The 20,209-nt window shown below is 47.5% G+C and overlaps 1 protein-coding gene across 2 annotated transcripts in view; it reads right to left on the reverse strand.

The window, feature by feature from the left end:
* The window catches only part of GSN (gelsolin), a 56,313-nt gene extending 40,263 nt beyond the window's left edge, over positions 1-16,050 (reverse strand). Inside the window, exons 1-2 of one of the 2 annotated variants that reach the window (XM_077143236.1) lie at positions 15,952-16,050; positions 3,426-3,501 (exon numbers count right to left, since the gene is read on the reverse strand). The gene's annotated coding sequence lies outside the window, so the exon portion shown is untranslated. The remainder of the gene's footprint in view (positions 1-3,425; positions 3,502-15,951) is intronic. The other variant, XM_077143237.1, reaches the window with a different exon arrangement.
* Positions 16,051-20,209: the final 4,159 nt, after the last annotated feature.

Here is a 20,209-nt window from a genome sequence, read left to right on the forward strand (position 1 = left end):
ACACTAGTGGGAGCAATGGAATGACATTTCAAAGTCCCACCAGAAAGTTCTTTGGGGCTGCTGGAGATACCTGGTTTCTAGTTCAGATCATGGAACCAGGCAGCAAAGAACTCCCTCAAGGGCAGATCACAATGTGGACTGGGGCCATTAGCAACCAACGGGGAAATTAATAGGTAATGGGAACCACTGACCAATCAAGCAGTCACCACGCACAAGACACGGGCTAAGGACTTCACCTGCCCATCATCACTTAATCTGCAACAACTCTATGATCACTTCCAATTCACAGGTGAGGAGACCAAGGCTGAGAGAGGATAAAGGATTTGCCAAGGAACACACAGCAAGCCAGAGTGATGTGTCAACTGGCTTCGCAGCCCAGGCTTTAACCTCTAATCCCATCTATCAAGTCATTCTTCAGCTCAAGGCCTGTCCATGGCTCCCTTACACCCACAGGGTCAAGACTCACCATTCAAGGCCTAGCCACACCCAACTCACCCCTTTTCTCCTGCCACTTCCCACTTCAACTCATACTCTTGCTTTAGTTGCACTGCTCATTATTCCACAAACACAGCGGCTCCTCCAGGCCACCAAGCCTTTGCAGCGGGCTGCGCACCTCCCCTTTTCAGCCAAGTGCCTGCCTCCTGGTAATCCCACCCAGCAAAGCCTCCCGGACACCCTAAATCCTGGCACTTAAGACCAGGCACTCTACGTGTTCACCACCACTGCTCTCTCCTGGATTAGAGTGGGATCGCTGAGGGTGGGGCAGTATTTGATTCACTTCCAGCCTCCAGTATAGAAATTCAACAGGAATGGGCTGAGTAAATGAAAAAAAAAAAAATGCTTAGAGCCGAGAAAGGACTTCCCCCAGGAGAATGCGGGGAAAGGGCACATTTCTGAGGACCACCCACCACCCAGTCTCAGAGCTGAGGCCCAGGGTCAGGATGCCACAGTGTGGCAAAACCAAAAATTACACCCTTAGGGTACCTGGTGTTCATCTCTTTCAGGGGTTCCTTCTGATCATGAAATCTGGGCAGGTCTTTCCCTTGTTTTAAAACTTCCAACGTTTTGAGCTAGGATAAAATCATCCACACTGTAAATAAGGCCCCCCAGAGCCTGCGTGGACCTAGTTGCTGTCTCCAACCTCTTCTCACGCCACAGCCCTCCCTCACTGACCCGTCTCCCTCCCTTCCTTCGGTCCCTCAGCTGTTCCCAAGCTCCATCCTGCTTCAGAACCTTTGCCCACGCCATCCCCTCTGCCTGGGGGCTCGTCCTTCCCTGCTCACCCAGCCGCCTTCCACTCCCTCTTCAGATCTCCAGGTTTGCCCTGGTCTGTCCACCCAAGAGCCCATCACCCCCATCCCATACGCTCTTGTAACCCCAGATTGTTTCCTCCATAGCTGAATCAAGGATTAATGAGTCACGCATTTAAAGTTACTTTAGTGTGCATTTCCTTCACAAGACTGTAAGACCCATTAGAAAAAGTGTCTGCCTTCCACTCTGCCAACGCTCCAACACTCAGCTCAAGGCCTAAGTAGCAGTCAAATGAATGCACGAATGAATGAGTGAATGTATGAGTGCATGAGCGAACCAACCTAAATATGTAGCTCTAGACAAGAAAGTGGTCAGAATCCCAGTGTACACTTGAAGCAGAAAAACAAGGCCGAGAGAAAGGGTCTCAGAAGGAGTAGCCAGAGAGGTAGGAGCTAAACCAGACAGCGTAGCCTCCCAGAAGCAAAAATGACAGAGAGCTTCTAGAAGGAAAAAGTATCCAATGCTCCAGAAAGGTGGTATATGGAGGAAATACCACCAGATAACTAGGAGCTCACTTGAGCCTCCTTGGTGGAACCCAGCTTCAACGGAGATGGGTGTGAGGTAGGGCACACTGCAGGGGGTAGAAGAGAAAAAGAGGGCGTCAAAGTAAAGCTCGGAGTCAACGGGTGCTCAGCTGGGCCTGAGCAAGCCTCACCTACTGGATCTGCAGAGCAGAAGAAAGCAGAAGAGAAGGTTCCCATGGGCATTGTTACTAAAAGCGTTAACAGAGGCCCTTTTGGGTGACAGATGACGTTGAGGCAATTCAGTTTTTGGAGTTATCAGGGCTCAGCCCGGAGCATCAAAAGCAGGGGCTTCAGAACCAAGATACCTCCCTCGAGCCCTCCTATCTGGGTGGTATTGGGGCTGCCCCTTTGTCAACAGAACCTGTGGGCTGCAGCCGAAGTGGGACAAGTCCCCTTCTCTGGGCCCAGCAGGTCTAATAGGAATCCTGAATTTTGTGGACAAAATTTTCTGGAGACCATCAAAAAAAGGCCTCTTCATCCTAGCTTTGGGAAAGAGGAATAGTTCCAACTGTGGCTGGCTTGTGCCACCCCCTGGAAGCCAGCTGGGTCTTGAAGGATGATGAGTGAATCGTGTTTCAATGAGTTTGGCTCCTTCTCCTTTTGGCAACCAGGGGTGATGTCATGAGCTTGAGGGGTGTTTTCCAGACTTTTTCTCACAATTGCTAACTATGAATTCACTTCTGCTCCAGTAATGGAAGTTAGATTATTTCCCCTGGTAGTAGTCCTTCCTGTTTCACAGCTCACAAAGTGCTTTGGCATCAGGGAGCTCATTCGGTTTTTTTGTTTTGTTTTGTTTTAATAGGAATGAGTTCTGTATTTTTAATTTAATTTAATATATATTTTTTTTTACATGGGCAGGCACCAGGAAACGAACCCGGGTCTCCAGCATGGCAGGCAAGAATTCTGCCACTGAGCCACCATCACAGCACCTTCATTCGGTTTTCCCGACAACCTTGTGAGGTGGTTGGGGGAGAGACAAACGCACTCATTTCACAGGTGGGGAAACTGAGGCCTGTGCTAGACTGCGAACTCAGGTTTCTGAGCTGCCAGCTTTCCACCTGCTGCCTCCTAGCCCACTTCAGTGGGCCACCTGTGAATCTGAGAATCATTTGGGCATTACCCAGGCGAGTATGACTCATCCACCTGCCCATGACTCACACTTCTCAGGTGTTCCTCTTACAGTCAATAAGCAGCCACACCCCAGCTTTCTCCAAAGCCTCTGGGGAGAATTCCTGTACCACCCCCTCATGGGAAACCTACCCTCCTACAGAAGAGCTAACAGAGCCCTTGAAAAGAAAAGCAACCCTCCTAAAGTCACACAGGAGCAAACAGCAAAGCCAGGTGGGAGCCCTGGCATCCTGGCACCCAGCCCAGTTCTTGCCTCTTCCCCACAGGATCGCCCTTGCCTGGCCTCTGTCACAAGGGTGGGTGAGGAGCAGGTGAGGCAATGGATAGAAACGTGCTCTGAGTCTTCTTAGGGAAACTCGGGGACGCAGCTACCAGTGGCTGCTTCCACTGGCCCCTCCAGACTCCCCTGAGCATCCAGGGCTGGGTCTAAGAGGACAGGATTGTCTGCATTGCTCTACCTACCTCTCAGGGCTGTGCAGGGTGAGGAGGCGCTTTGACCAACGCTGGAGCACTGAACAAAGGGGAGTTACAGCACCACCTGTAAACAAAGATCCCAAGAGTCTCAGCGTCAAGGTGATTAAAGTTCATCTGGTCAAATCCCATTAGCTGCTTCAACTCTTTCCCTTCCCCACCAGGGGTCTCACAGCCCCTGCTTGCAGACCTCCCGCAATGGGGTAGTCACTTCCTGCCAAGCTGCAAGACTTTCTGTTGGAACGCTTGGCTGGTTAAGAATCATCCTCAGGATGGGCTAAAGCCTCTCTCCCATGCTTTGTACCTGCTGGTCCTAGCTCTGCCCTCTGGGGTCCCACAGAACAGTCCTGTTCTCTCTGCTTCCCAATGTCTCCTTGGTGGTAGACTTAAAGGCGGTATCCTGGGCCCCTCAAATTTTCTCTTCTACAAGTTGTGCAACCCTTTCCTCCAGCTCTTCTTGAGACCAGCAGAGTCCATTGGTCTCGTCCCCTTCCCAGATCTGCTCCCAGTTAACTCTATCTTTATGGACAGCACAGACCAAGAATAAGATGTTCAGACAAGCTTTACCCAGGGCAAGGCAAAGAGTCTCACCTCCATCATTCCAGATCTCATACCTCTATTAATTCAGTTTAAAATCCTGTTAGCATTTAATGCAGCCCCACTGCCTGGGGGTGGGGGTGGGGGTGGGGGTGTGGAATGTGAATTTAGGTGACAAATCAACTACACAGGTGTGGTTCTGGTCTTTGGAGTTAGACAAATTGACCCTTTCATTTAATTAGCTATGAAACTCGAGAAAGCTACTTCACCCCTCTGAGTCACAGTCCCCTCTATAAAAGGGGGATAATGATAGAACCTATCCTTGTGAGGATAAATGAGGTGACACATGTCAAGACTTTTTTTACAGTGAAACTGTTTCCTCTGACTATTAATAATTAAATACCTAAGTCAACTATAAATTGCATCTTTCTCATCTATATGTGCAGTTAGGGGACCCAAGCTGTTTACATGTCATACTTCCCCCTCTATGCCTAAGTACTGCTCCATTGTAGCAACTGAGCAAGACTGCATTATAACTGTCTGGTGACAGTCTTTCTCTCCCACCAGAATGTATGTTCCTTGAAAGCAACAATGCTATCTGTATCACCTCTGAAGCTTTGGCCCCAGCACAGGGCCTGACAAAGCAGGATAGGTGGATGGATATCAGATGACTGAAAGAAGGACCATCCTACGCTGGCCCCATGGTGGACTGTGCAGCTCAGACCTCCAGCTCCTGGCCTTTCAGGGACAACCTGGATTTTTACCCTTGTTCACCACCCCCAGTCCTGGTCAGCTACAGTTATGGGGACAGCTGAGCAATACAGGTCCTGCCCACATTGGAAATTTTCTCTGCCCAAACCAGCTTATCCAAATGCAGGGGCCCTGCAGCCTCCTGGGATTCAGCCACAAATGAGCCCCATTCTCAGGCGGACAGTAAATGGCCCAGACACTCCTAATGGATTTCTGCTCTGTGTGAGACACTGGTGCATGGCAGGGGAACTGGCTTCATGGTACCCATCAGTGGCTTATCTGGGCCCCAGGACCCTGGCGTTAAATGCCACCTCTGTAAGCCTTTCCCCAAGTGTTTCAGAGAAACTTCTTGGTTCCCTGGAATATGTCAAAGCAGAACTGAATTTTGCTGTTTCTGCAAATGACTAGTTACCTCCCACTTTCTGTTAACCCTGTGTGAGGCAAGCCTTTCAAATCCAGCCCCCTTCTCTACTATAGATCTCCAATCACACCCCCATCTTCACTTGCCAGGCTGCATCTGTTCCCAAGTGCAACCGGCTCCTCTCCCAATGTTGCCCATCTCGGCAGACAGCAGCACCACGCGTTGGGCCAGACTAGAAACCAGGGCATCACCCTCCTCAATGGCCCCTGCTCCTTCACTCTTGCCTCCAACAAATCACACCTGCCCATTCTACCCGACTATCTCCAAAATTCATCCTCTTCTCCCACCCCCACTGCCTCCGTTTCTGGTCTATGGCACCATGGCCTTTCGCCTGATGACTGCAGTAGCTTTTTAACCGCTCCTTCCACTTCCACTCTCATTTCCCTACAATTCCATCTCCGCAGAGCAAGACCAGGCCATGTCACGCCACTGCTCAGACTCTACCACGGCTCTCCTATTGCCTCTAGATAAAGCCCAAGCTTCTTAACAAAATTGTCAACAACCTTCATGGTTTGGCCCCTATCAGTCCCTTGAGCCTCAGCTCACATCAGTTCCTGTCTCCCACCCACGTCCTTCTGAGCCCTAGCCAGACCAAACCATTCTCTGTTCCTTGAGTCATCCATGTAATGTTTGCACACACCATTTGCTCTTTCCTGGAACTCTTCCATCCCAGTTCTCCTTTTCCCCTTCTAGTTATGCATTAAGTCCCAGCTTTCTTCAAGGAAGTCTTCTGTACTCTGCCCCCATGCCCTCCTTGAGACTGAGTGTCCCTCCTCTGAGCTGCCACAGCCTCTACTCTTCCTTGGCACACTGTATTCTGATCGCCTGTTTCCCAGTCTGCCTCCCCCGTTAAGACCAGCATCTGCTTTACTGTGTATGAAAAGCCTGACACATGGCCAGGGCCACCGCAGCTCAACATTCGCCCAAGGAAGGAAGTACTGAGTCACACGCATGCACACGTGCGTGCACACATTCCCACCGAGAAGGCTAAGAGTAAAGGTGCTGCCATCTATGGGCAAAAAAGCATTACACTCTTTCCTAGGACATGAGGAGCTTTCAAACTCTGCACGGTTGAGAATTAGCCTCGGCCAATTCCAAGTTGGTCTGTTTTTTCAGTTTGGATGTTAAGGCTGCAGCAGTTTGAAAACAAGTTCTGCAAATCACTGACTCTAGTCCATCGCCCACACACTCCAGATGGAGCCATAAAGAGAGGCGGTTAATACCAGTACTCATGATAGCAGTCCCTGCTCTCACTCAGTTATGTGTTTGCTGAATTATATCCTAGCGCATAGGGAGGGGACACTTTCTAATAGTCAGGGCTGTCCGCCAGCAGAAGGGCTGGCCTTCGGGTACAGAGTGCACTGTTACTTAGAGTGTAAACTGCCGCTAACCCCACCTGTCACCTGTGCAGGTGACTAACAAGGAGCTTTCTGCCCCAGAGGTGGTGGGGAAGGAGGCTAGAACAGAGGTATTTTCTCCCCTAAAAGACTCCAGATCACTGGGGAGGGCCTTCAGCCCTGATGGGAAAAACAGGAACCTGATATCTGTCCGATTATACGATAGGGTTCAAATGGTCACCATCAATAACAACAGCTATCATTTTCTGAGCATCAACTATGTGTTCAACTCTTTACACACATCACGACTTATCCTCACAGCTCTGCCAGGCAGCTATCATCTTCTCCGTTTTGCAAAGACAGGACACATGCCTAGAAAGGTGAAGTCATGTACGCAAGATCACACAGCTGAGACATCTGGGCAGTTCCCACCGAGTCAGGCTGCCTCCCCTAGGTCTTGGTCTCACTAAATTTCAAGTTTTAAGGCTAGGCCTTTTGCTCACAAAAGAAAAAACATAAAATGTTGGTTACTCTCGATCAGAGGATGACTAAGTTTTTCTTTAAAAGGTAAGACTAAATATTTTTTGCAGGCCATGGGTTTTTCTTTGCTTTTGTTTGGTTTTGTTTTTAACAGCTCTTTAACAAGGTAAATACTATTTTTAGCTTGGGACGGGTAAATAGTCACTGTGGCCTCATCCAGGCAACAGTCTGCCACCTATACATACACGGAGAATGTTTATAATCTTTTTTTTTCAATTATAGTCACGTATAGTCAACACAGCAGTTTTTTATTTTAACCACTTTGAACTATATAATTCAGTGGTGTTAACTGCATTCACAATATTGTGCTACTATAACCACCATCTGTTACCAAAACTTTTCCACCACTCTGTACCCATTAAGCATTAATTCCCCATTCCTCACCCCACCCCAGTGTCAGGTGGAAATGTTTGTCAAAGTCATATTTTAGGTCCTTCAGCTGTACTTCTCCCCCTTCTAATGACTTCCTACTGAGGAATTCTATCCCAGAGAAGAGTCCTACCTCGCTCTGTGATCAGGCAGCAAAATATTTCAAGGACTGTTCAGATTCTAGAAACTCATAGCTGTGGACTAAACAGACATTCCAACTCGGATTCAAGAAGAAAAGAAGGAGGCAAATAGGATGGGTTACAAAGAAACCTTGGCAATAAAAGACATCGATGCCGGAGACCCGGGTTCAGTGCCGGAGGCCTGGGTTCGAATCCTGGTGCCTGCTCATGCAAAAAAATAAAAATAAAAGACCTGGTAACTGCGATATACAAGCTCTTTGGCCCTGAAAGAGAGATTTTACTCTCTAAGGGAGTTTCTCCATCCGAAAAAATAAGAAATCAATTTAGAATCTTACAGGGAGACCAGCAGCGTCAGAACCATCTCCGAGCTTGTTAGAAACAGTCTCAGGCCCCACCCCAGAACTACTGAAGCTGAATGGGCATTTTAACAAAATCCCCAGGTGATTTCGTGTGCACAGTTTAAATATGAAATGATCTAGAATATCTTTCATGTCCAGCTGCAACACTGTTTAACAAAAAGCCCCTCAGACAAGGAGAGAAAAAGTCAAAAGACATCTTTATATCATAGCATTAAGTCTCAAATGTAACACCCACACCAGTGACCTCAAAACACACTCTACTCCAGGATGCACCATCAACAGACCAAGACCCACCACTGGATCTTGAAATCGAACCTTGGACTTGCACAAAAGTGAAGCTGAGAAGGTGAGGAAAAGGGGGTGGGGGGATGGAAAACAGGTCAGAGAGGGAAATGACTTAGGCAAGACCACACTGCCAAGACAAAATCAGGGTTGTGGTCATGAAGCTTAACCTTTCCAGGCCTTAGGTTTAATAACTGAAATAATTTTGGTTGAGATGAGTGATTTTGAAATCTCACAAGTGGTTGGGTAGCAATCAGACGACTTGCTCTCTCTAGCATGAGTATCCCCAGCCATAAAGGAAGTTGACGCCAGAGGATTTCCAAGATCCAACGGAAAAAGTCCAAGTTTGGAAATGATGTTTCTGGGGAAGGAGGCAGTCAGGAGAGGTGTCCTGGGCTGAGGGTCATTGCAGGCAAAGTCTCTGGTGCTGGGGACACAAAGTCAAGCCCTTTGATCCTAAGAGTGAAGGCAAAGCAGGAATCTGGCATGTGCACTGACCATGGACCAGCCCCCTTGCAACCACCTCGGCAGGTCATCCAGGGTTGAAGGGGATGCTCAGAATGAAGCCCATTTTACAGATGAGGAAACTGAGGCCTTGAACTACACAAGAATCTTTCCTTTCAGACAACAATGATGCAGGGGTACTTTGCATTAAGAAAATTCAACACGTGGAAATGCAGATATGTGCAAATGACTGATTTGGAAATAATTAGGCTCCTTACAAAGAGCTGGTCTCTTTTCCAAAAGGATTTATTATAAAAAGGATTAACCATGCGTTTTGATGGCAAGGCCCCTGGTGCAGTGCTTCTCACACTTGAACTTGCAAACAGATCCCGTGGGGAGTTTTTGAAAATGTAGATTCTAATTCATTGGTCTGGGGGGTGGGGGTGGGGGTGGTATGGTTGCCAGATAAAATACAAAGCGTTCAGTTAAATGTGAATTTCAGATAAATAATGAATAATTTTAATACAAATATATCCTAAAGCATAGGACATATACTAAAAATTATTATTCATTGTTTAACGGAAATTCAAATCTAACTGGGTGTCCTGCATTTTTATTTGCTAAATCTGGCAACTCTGAGGGTGGAACCTGAGATTCCATTTCTACAAAAACTCCCAGATGAAGTCCTGGTGCACTTGAAATACCATTTAAAACTATGAAAACTGTGTTTTATGCAACTTTTAAGACCCCTAAAAAAAAAAAAGACCTCCATTTCCTGAAACAATTTAGGGCAAAGGCAGCAATTTCCAAGTGAAACAGAGACCACTGAGAGCTTGGAGTCCCAGGCTATTCCACAGAGAAGCCTGTTTCACCTTCCAAATGACACTCCAAGACATTTTCACTTCCTTGTGTCTCTGATTTGAAGCTCAGGAAGCCAAGAGCACTTGGCTAATCCTTCTCTGAATCCATAAAATGAGAATGATCTGTCCCAAGTTGTTTATTTCCCAAGGCAATTTTGAGTCCTGATAAGAGGATAATAAAAACTCCTGGCACCTAAGTGATAACCACCCACTAAACACTGCATTAGGCATTTTACAGAATCCTCTGAAGTTAAACCAGGGTCCAAGGAAAGGAAGTCCTCCCTTTACAGATGACAAAACAGAAGGTCGGAAAGGTAAATTTCCTCAAGGTTTCGTGGTGAGAGCACAGCAGAAACTGGGGTGAGAACTTGGTTATTTGATTTATTTTTTAACTTTTTCTTTTGAAATAATTTCAAACTTTTAACTCCAATATACTTCCCAGATACCCAGATCTACCAACTCTTAACATTTTGCCACATTTGCCATATCATTCTATCTATGCATCTATCTAAACATCCATCTATCATCTATCTATGTACCTATTTTCTAAACACTTATGAACAGACTGCACACATCATGTTCCCTGAACACTTGATACTTCCAGGTATATGAAAACCGGCTTCCCTTTGACTCTTCCTGCTGTGAGCTGAATGGCTACTCTTAATGTTGCTGAACTGTGCAGGTGTATTTGTTGAATGAATGAAGTTCAACGTTTTAGAAAAAGGGCCCCTGAGACCTCTAATGGGACCGCCAGCCTTTTGATGATCAGTTTCAGATGCTCCCTCAAGAATGCTGCCGCTTTCATTCATGGCTGCCAGGAATCTTAAAAGAGCCACTGCAGCGTTTCTGGGCAGCAACTTCGCAAAATGTAGCAAAAACAAAAGATGTATCATTTTTGACCCAGTAACCCCATTTCTAGGGCTCTACTCTAGGAGATGCACAAGGATGATCATTGCAGCATTGTTTATAAACAGCCTAAATGTCTAATAATAGAGGCACTGGGTGCGGGGAACATCTATACACACCACGATAGAAAGTTGGACATGATGAAAAAAAATCAGGCTGGCAGAAATCACTTTCATAATGAAAAAATAAAACTTATTTTTTTACAAATAAAATGCATTAATTTACTTCTTTCATCCCCCCTGCCTATTATAGTGAAGAGAACTTAAATAGAAATATTCATTTATCTATTTAAATAGCGTGTACTCTTAAAACTCTTAAAAATTAAAATTTAAAGAGCCTTTAACAGCATGAGAAAATATTATTTTTAATGTAGAGGAAAAAAAAGAAAGTTCTAAGTGCTGTTTGATCCCAGCTCTGTGGGATCAAAAAATGCCCTGAAAATATCCGGAAGGAAATACACACAAATGTTAGCAGTGATTATCTCTGGTTGGTAGAATTAAGGGCAGTTCTTATTTTTAAATACATTTTCATATTTTCTAAATTTTATGTCATAAACATTTATTATAATTAGAAAAAGCAAAAGGTCCTTGGAGCAGGGTGGGGTATGTATTCCACTCGTATCACCAAGCCACTCCCCAAAATTTAACCAGTATTGACTGAGTACCCACCAAGAGCCCAGCCTAGCCACAGCTGCTATAGAAAGGAAATTAAGGGCTATGCCCCACCCTGAAGGCTCACATATTTAGGATATAAGTATATATATATATACCCTGCTTGGCAAATATGATCCAGATGATATCCTCATTGAGGATGGAAAATAACAAGAGTTTGCTCAACCAGCCAGCAGAATGGATGAATCCACCCCCACTGGTGGCCCCCTCATCCAAGTTCTCTCTGAGGACCCAAGTCTCAAACCCTTTCTGGATCTCCCCCTGCCCCCGCCAGAAGAGTGGGTCTGGGGGATACTTTACATCCCTTAATCTAAGCATTGAATGCAGAGGTGAGGCAGAGTAAAGGCAGACCTGGAAGGAGCCGAGGGCCTGGGAAGGAACCTGCTGGCTGTGTGACCCCTGGTGACCCAAGGGCAAGACAGCACAAGTCTCCTGCCTCAGTTTCCTCTTCTATAAAATGGGATGCATAATGATACCCCTCAGGGCTACTAAGAGGCTCAAAAAAAAGGAAGTCATTTCATCTCTCTATGTTGAGCCTCAGTTTCCTCATCTATAAAATTGAGTCAATATCTCCTCCTTCACAGGGCTGTTAGAAGATTAAAGACAATAAAGGCAAAAGACACAGAGTAAACATGCTACAAATAGTGGTCACTGTTATTATTCCCTGTAAAACAGGGAATGGAATACATGAATGAATCCTAGGCCTCAATTTCCTTATCTGAAAATGGGGCAATCAATTCAGTGTAGCAAGACCAAATTCACAGAACTGTAGCTGAACCTCCAGCTGGCCCTGGAGCAAGTTACTTAAATATGTATGACTGCTGTGGGTTCACTTTGTGCCTGCAGACATGCAGGTCCCTCTGCTGAGCTCAAAGCCCTCTGACCTGGAGGGCTAGGAAAGCCTGACATTATTCTGCCGGTCCTACGGTGTAGTGTGCACACTGAGCCCAAAGAAAGGCACCAAGTCACCCAGCACTTTGTCAGTGGCAAAAACCAGGACTCAAGCTCAGGTCTTCTTCTGCTCAGCCTTGCCCACCACACCCATGGCTTTTCTCTGCCCTGCTCTTAAATTGCTGATGTGGTCCCAGGCATGACAGAGGGGAGCAGGCATATGGCGGAGGAGACTGGGGGGGAGGGGGGGAGGGGGGGCACGGGTGGAAGGGGGAAGCTGGGGAGCAGCAGGAACCTAGCCTGCTTGTGGTCTCCAACCTCACAAACCACATCAGACTGAAACATGACACTAGCTCCCTCAATTGAAAGGGAGGAGATATTTTTACTTAACATCTCCGTGCTGCCTAAACACTGGTCTCTTTCTTTCCCTCCCCCCAAAACTGCATAACCCCTGGGACCTGCTTTGCCCTGCTTCTGCTGGCATATTCCTGGAGAATAAACATGGGGGCTGGGGGATGCCCACTTTTCCCCACCTTTCTACAGAAAGCTTTCCAGAGCTTTCGCGTGGTAAAAACGGGAAGGGGCTGCAGAGGAGGGCTGGTCCTGAGTGGGCCCCCAACCCACTGAGTGACCTTGGGCAAGTCTTGTGACTGCTCAGAGCCTCATTTCCCAGAATGGAGGGGAGGCTGACCCACATTCTGGAGTCCTGTTTGACGGTACACAGGTGTGAGGTCAGAAACAGTCCTGGGAACCTCCTGCAACCCCCTCTCTTCAGGACCGAAATCCTAAACTGTACACACAGACACATCCTGCGTCACAACCAGAGCAAAACTCCTCAACCAGTTCTCAGAATATCAGAACTAGAGAGAGCCATCGGGAGAATTTTCAGTGCAGTGACTGAAAGCCGGGGCTCTGCAGCCAGACCTCAGGAATCTTGGCACCATCACCCAATAGCTATACACCCAGGGGCCAGTAATTTAACTTCCCTAATCCTCTAACTTCCTCATCTGTAAAAGGGGGATAATTGTACCTGCCTGAGAAGAATGACTGTGAGGAGTCATTAATTAATGTTTTAGTGCCTGCTATAATGAAAGGGAGCTTTTTCATTGTTCTCACTCAGAACATCATCCGTCCCCACCCCCATTTTGCAAATGAGGAAACTGAGGCCCAGAGAGATAGGATTTGCCCAAGTCAGCCAAAAGAAGAAAGATTGAGCTCCACTCCCAAGCCAGTGCTTCCACCTTCTCTCAGCCCTGAGGTCTCTAATTAGTAAATATGCACACTTAGAGACAGCAGCCATGGGCTATAAAAGTTATCCTGAAGAAAACCAGAGTCCAGCAACGAACGACTGACCATGCGGAAGCCATCTCTATCTCCGTGCAACTTCTCATGAAATACCCATACATGGAATAGGGAGAAGTGAACTGCTGACACCGGAGAGCAAAGAAGAGTGAAAGCATCCAATCAACTTTTCCTTATAACACTTTGGGGAAAGCGCGCGCGCGCACACACACACATACACACACCCCCCACTATTAAGGATGGTTATCTCTGGGGAAAGTAGAGAGTTGGAGGAATGAAGGGATACTCTCTTGAATTCTCTATGCGCAAATCTTTTACATTTTTTTATTTAAAAATATATATATAAAAGAAATACCACTGAAAAGCTCAAAATAGCTTAGCAGCCTTATCCAGTAGCTTTTATGAAATTGTCTAATTTTAGATGAAATTTATAGCAAGTTCTGAGACCTTCAGCTGAGCCTCTAAAAGCTGCCACTCTGCTTCATCCTGAAGGCCCCTACACTGGTTCAGACCTGCACCCTTTCTCACTTGCATCATTGCAACAACCTCCACAGGGTCTCCCAACCTCCAGTTTTGTCCCTTGTGATGCATCCCCTATACTAGCCACAGATTGAGTGACAGCTTTTATCACACTCCTCTAGTCAAAAACCTTTCTCAGCAACTCACTGCCTTCAGGATAAAATCCAAACCCCTTTAGTTTACCATCTAGTTCACCTATTTTTAGTCTCGACTCCTACCACTACCTTTCCACCCTCTTCTCTAGCCACACGAATTGCTCAGAAAAACCTCAGTGCCTTTGCACAGGCTGTTCTTGCTTCTCACGATGCTTCCCCACCCCCACTCCACCCCCTTTCCTTGTGGTAACTTATTACTCATTTCCAAGGTCTGGCTCACTCAGACAGAATTAGTCACCCTCTAACACACTGCAGTAACTCTCAATATTGTATGCTTATGTTGACCACTGTAGATGGGAAGTCTCGAGATCAGGGTGCACCTGGGGCCCCTCACAGGACAGGGCACAGAACACAAGCCCAGAAGAGTGCTGAATCAAAGACGAAGGGAAGGAAGGAAATGCCACGAGAGCAACTCCCTGCAGCCCTCCCTCCCCAGAGCAGCCCTCTTTACCAGCCTCATCTTGGTCTATAATAAAAACAACCATGGAAAATTCTGGAGTAAAGTTCCTTTCCCTGATTCACACGGAAACCTTCTTTGCTGCTGTGTAACTCCCCCGGGTGCCAGTCCAAGCTCCCCCAACTGTTTATAATTTCCTGGCATTTATAAATAGTGAGGCACCAAAAAGGAAAATAGAGTTTCTAGGGAGCTGGATGCCAACATCCCCCCTCCCACAAGCCTCTTTCCCTGAACATCTCCCAGAAACACCAACCAGCACTCCCAAGTCAGACACCACAGTGTGTGTGTGTGTGTGTGTGTGCGCACGCGCGCGTGTGCAAACACACTTGGTCCCTTAGTGAACAGAACATTCAAGGAAGAGAGTAAAGCCCCACCAGCTAGAAGGAGGCTGCAAAGGGAGCTTGGAACTGGGTCTCAGTCCTGCACCGTCTTCACGGGTGACTACGAGCTTGCCACAAACTCTAGAGGTCCTTATGGCCCTTGAGTTTTCTCAGCTGTGGAATGGGGATGGGTTGAGACTCCAGCAAGCTTTGACTATGGAAAAGGCCCAGGTGGCCTGGTCTGAAATGTGGTCCTTGGAGAACAGGACACACCAGATTTAGTCTCTCAAAGATCCCCAGAGGCCAAACAAAAACCAGAAGACCACAGAGACCCGGCTTTCCATACAGTGGGCTCTCTGCTCTACCCTCAGGATAGCCTTCGGCTTTTCAGTGTTCTGGATGTTTTGGAGAAAAAGTGCCCTCTCTGCTCTGAGGAAGCTGTGAGAGTGAGATACAGGGTGGGTGTCTGGGCAGATGTGGGGCTACTCAGGAACCAAGGTCTCCCCTCACCCTGCCCCCAGTGCTTCCAGGGTCACCCTTTGCCAATGCCCAAGGCAGCCAGTCTGCTGTGGCAAAGGGGAAGCTGCTGTAATCAGGTTTTGGGGTGTTTGGGCCCCAGAAGAGTTAAGAAGCCAGGCAGAAGAGGGTTCCAATCGCGTCTTCGACTCTGAAAGAAGTTTCCGCGTGAGTCAGGGAAGGGAACATGCACCGCAGGGCTCGGGAGGAGACAGCATCAACAGGGAGCAGGCGCAAGCAGATTTCAGGTAGTACAAGGAAGAACTTTCTAACAGTCCAGGGTCCAGAAAGGGGAAGGAGGGGGAGGGCTCCTCATCGCCTAGAGAAAGCAGGCAAAGGTACGACCCAGGAGCCAGAGATCCAGGTACGGACTCTCCAGGGTGCCACCACCCAGTCCGCGGGCGGGCGGCTACCTGCATGCCCAGGTCAGATTCTCCGAGAGCGGGGGTGGCCCGGGACCCAGTTCCCCCACACGCCGGGGGCGGGAACAAGTTTACCTCTGATGCTTGCGGCCCAGAGGGGCCTAAGGGTGAAACGCTCCGGACCCCCTCCTCTCATTCCCCAGCCCCCCCAAACCAACACTCCTTGGGCCCCTGGAAGCCAGACCAGGAGGTGGGGGGAAGCCTTTCTCCAGAGATAACCCCGCTGCCGGGCCGAGCTCCAGGCGCAGGGAGGGAAAGGATCAGTCCGGGGATCCCCAGATGCCTGGGGCCGTAGGCGCGCCCCGCGCCCCTTCTCTACCTGCTGCTGCGGCGCTGGCGACGGCGGTTGCTGGGTCCAGCTGTGCTCAGCTGGTTCCGGCGACTGGGCGGGGGTGCTGAGGCCGGAGCGGTCCGGGTGGGCAGGGCGCGAACCGGAGCCGCCCTCGGGGCGGGGCGGGCGCGGGGTGGAAGAGGGGGAGTCGGGGGAAGGAGCTCCAGGCCCTTCGGTAGGCAGCTGGAAAGTTGGCGATTCTGACTCAAGACTATCTAGCATTCACCAAATGCGTTCGGGCACTTAAAAAAAAAAAAACCCTCACTACACGCCGGCGAGGAAGGCGTAAAACTCTCTGTTTCACACGGGAGGAAGCTGAGGCCGGGAGCGGGAAGAGGAGAGCTACAGGGGCCTAGAGTGGAGGGAAGAGACCCAGGGATCCTCGGCGCTGGACCCGGGCCAGAGAGCGCTGAGGGGGTGGGCAAAGCGCCAATAGGATTAGCGGAGGCAGATCTCAGCTCTGGATGAGGACAAACTTCAGCAGCCAAAGCCGTCAGGGGATTCCATGTGCTACCCGCAGAGGTGGGGAACCCCTGCGTACAGGAGGTGTGCAGGCAGCAGCTGAAGCCTTTGAAGGTCATAAAAAGATTCCCAACTTCGCTCAGAATGAAGGAATTTTAAGAACATCAGGAAATGCCAAAGTGCACCCTTGTCCTTGAACTAGGGGGGTAGCAGAAACTAGAGGTTAAGCAGGGACTTTGGGGTCAGATTAACTGGGTTGGAACCTCTGATACTCAGTAATCCTGTAATTTTGGGCAAGTGACTTAACACGTCTAAATCTCAGTTTCTTAATTGTAAAATGGATGTGATAATCACCTCCTCATGGAGTAGTTGGGAAGATTCAGTGAATCTGGGAATTTTCAGTGTGCCACTTTTAGCACAGGGCAGGTACTGAGCATTCATCAATCCGTGGGTATTCTTATTAGTGTGCTGGCAGATATTATTTTAGTTGATTGAGAAAATCCACATTGGTCAAAAAAAGTGGGTGTGAGGTCACTTTCAAGCAAAATTAACTTTTTATTTATCTCAACAGCATCTCACACACATTTGAAAAATAGCCATTTATAATGGAGTAGGGCAGAGGACAGCCTCCCCACCGTCATGTTGCAAATGTGGGGAAACAGGCCACTGGCAGTTGCTCCCGACCAATTGGGAGAATCCACACACCCAACCCGGCACTGAATGAGATGACCATTGTCAGCCTAAGTGCTTGGTGGCAGCCCCATGTTCAGGCAGGGCACGGCTTCCTATAACACGAGGTAAGATGTACCAGAGTCCCAAACCTTGCCGAGTGTCAGAAGGCCAGAGAGGAAAAACAAATTGGTGATGTTTAAGTAGCAGAGAAGCCAAGAGCATGGCACTCACTTCCTGGTTTTTCTCATATTTTTTTTCTCTTGAATAGCAATCAAGAAGGCCACAGAGCCTGGAAAATCCCAGCCTGCCTCTTCCTCCTGCCATCCTCTCTTCATAACACCAGCAATCATAGAAACCATTGCTTGACAAAGGTGGGCCTTACCGTGTGCATTGGAGGCTAGGCATAGAGAGGTCAAAGTAGCCTTCTCGAGGTCACTGGATGCCCATGTATGATGCAGAGATGCAGAACTGTGCTGCGGTCTGATTCTCTGTGCTCAAGTGCTCAGCCCAGCTCCTTTACTCAGTGTGCTACGTCACAGTGTTGTCATCTTAACTGGCCTGGAGAAATACCTAGTTTCACTTTGAGAACTGAAGCAGAATGCTGACCCACTGGGGAAACTCATAGCCTCTCCTTGTCCACTCCCTGCTTTTTCCAGATGATATCTGTGACCCACTCTGGGGCAGGTGGGGAGAAAAGCAGAGACACAGGCCATTTGGTTCTGAGCTCTTTGATTGCAATCTCTGGCATACACATGCCTTGGGATCATCTAACATTTCCAACCTCAGCAACTTCTCTCAAGCAAAGAGAGGTGGGCTCTGAATTTCCATATCCCTGGAAAATATCATTAGGGTGGAGGGAATGTTGGAACATCATTCCATTTTAGAGATGGTAAAACTGAGGTCAAGAAAGTAGAGGAGCTTGCACATATATCCCTAATATTGCTCCATTTGGCAACTGGAAAGGCACATAGGCACAATTATCAGAAGTAATTTAAAATGATGATGATGATGTGTTATTTTCCTAGGGCTGCCATAAATTACCACAAACTGGGTGGCTTAAAACAACAGAAATTTATTCTCTCACAATTCAAGAGGCCAGAAGTCTGAAATCAAGGTGTCAGCAAGGTTGGTTCCTTCTGGAGTCTCTGGAGGAGAAGCTGTTCCATGCCTTTCTCCTAGAATCTGGAGGTTGTGGGCAATCCTTGGCACTCATTGGCCTATAGGTCCAACACTCCAATCCCTGCCTCCATCTTCACATCATCTTCTTTCTGTGTCTGTGGGTCCTTTCCTGTCTCTGTAAGCACACTGTCATTGGATTTAGGGCCCCTGGTTATACAATATGATCTCATCTGAATCCTTACCTTAATTATATCTGCATAGACCCTATTTCCAAATAAGATCACTTTTTGAGATTCTGGGTGGACATGAATGGGGGGGAGCTGCCATTCAACTAATTACAGTAACGATATCTAATACTCATATGAGAGAGCCATGCAATTCCTAGTGCTTTTTATACAAGCAACCCATGTATTTCACTGCAGGTCAGGATGAATCTTGACCTGCCCTTTCAGTAAAAGTCATATTTGCCTTGTGTAGATGCCTAGAAGTTCCCTTCTGCCTTAGTGTCCTGTCCTCATTCTTTACTGTGTTCTCCTCCACTTAGGGCCCCGGCATCAGTGGGGCCTGTTTGCCCCAGACCCTGCCCTTCAGAACAAGTGTCTTTTTATTTTATTTTTTTTTCTGCTGATATGGAGCTCAGCTCTTGAAAGAGTTTTGCTGTATTCTTTCACCAGAAGACCATTTCCTCCCCAGTAATGAGAACGAGGAGAAACAAAAGTCATACACAAGACATGCAGTAGGCAATTTGGGGGTGCTTGCTCCCTCCTTTGAGAATTGCCTCACTTGGCACCCATGCTTGTACCTGCCCACAGCTGACAGCATTAGGGCACCAGAACCAAGCTGCCTGTCAGAATTTGGAATTGGAGTTTGGAATGTGACAATTGAGGTTAATTAACTGGACCTAAGATGACTTTTAATCTCTAAAAATCACCATTTTGAGGTAGCCATTTTCCACCATGTTCACAGAGAAACCCAGCAAAGCTCATGTTAAATGAATACATGATTTGCTGAGAAACTCAGGGGAAAGGAGACTGGGATGGCCAGAGAGGACTTCAGGATCACGAAGCTTTTTGGTTTCAGATCTCTTCTGGAACTAAAGAAAAATAATTTAGGGTAAGTACTTATTGAGCATTGAATGTCTTATAGTAGATTCCTTTATGCAGAGCCTGAGATGGGGATTCTTGTGCAAGGAATTAAAAGAGCAAGTGCTCTCAGGAGATCCTGGAATTTCCCCTGAAGCTCTTGGACAGGGACGCAGCTGGGCTTGGGGTCAAACCCGAATTAGATCCACATCCTAACTTGGGACAGTTGCCCACCCTTTATCCAGAGTGGCAGAGTCACGTTGCACAAATGTGGCTGCTCCCACTGAGAACTACAGTTGGAGAGGACCTTGAAAGGATGGAAAGGATGACAATAGAGGTGAAGAAAGGGACTGCACCTTCTGTTAAGGGCACAGAATAAGCAAAATGTAGAGGTTGGAGGAAGTCACGCCTGAAAGATGAGAAGGAGTCTCCTATTTGCTCCAGGGGAAGGCTCCCCAAGTCCCCCAATCTGAAAGAGTCATCCCCAGCCAGGGTTCCTTCAGTGGTATGCTAAAACAGGCTCAGACTGGCTCACAAGAGCCAGCTGTTAAATTCCCAGGATTTAAATTATATAAATCTATAATTAAATAAATTATAAACAAAGATAATAAATGCTTAAAACTTATCATTTCCTAATTATTTTACTATACTGTTACCTGTGTTCTTGAGGTTATTTTAGTTATCTATCTATATGGTGCAAATACTATAGAGTTGTATGCTATTGTGCATCTCTTCCCATCTCCACATTCAGTGACATTATATTGGTAATCCGAAATCAGCCATGCTGGAATCATTTACACCATAGAAATCAGCCTGCATTACAAAGCAGGGCTTTTTACCCTATGCTGGAAAGCCTGTTCAATATTTCCCAGCACACCAATGATCTGGGTTCCACCAGTCAACTCTCTGTC

Source organism: Tamandua tetradactyla, chromosome 2 (genome assembly GCF_023851605.1).
Source record: "Tamandua tetradactyla isolate mTamTet1 chromosome 2, mTamTet1.pri, whole genome shotgun sequence".
NCBI classification, from domain to species: domain Eukaryota; kingdom Metazoa; phylum Chordata; class Mammalia; order Pilosa; family Myrmecophagidae; genus Tamandua; species Tamandua tetradactyla.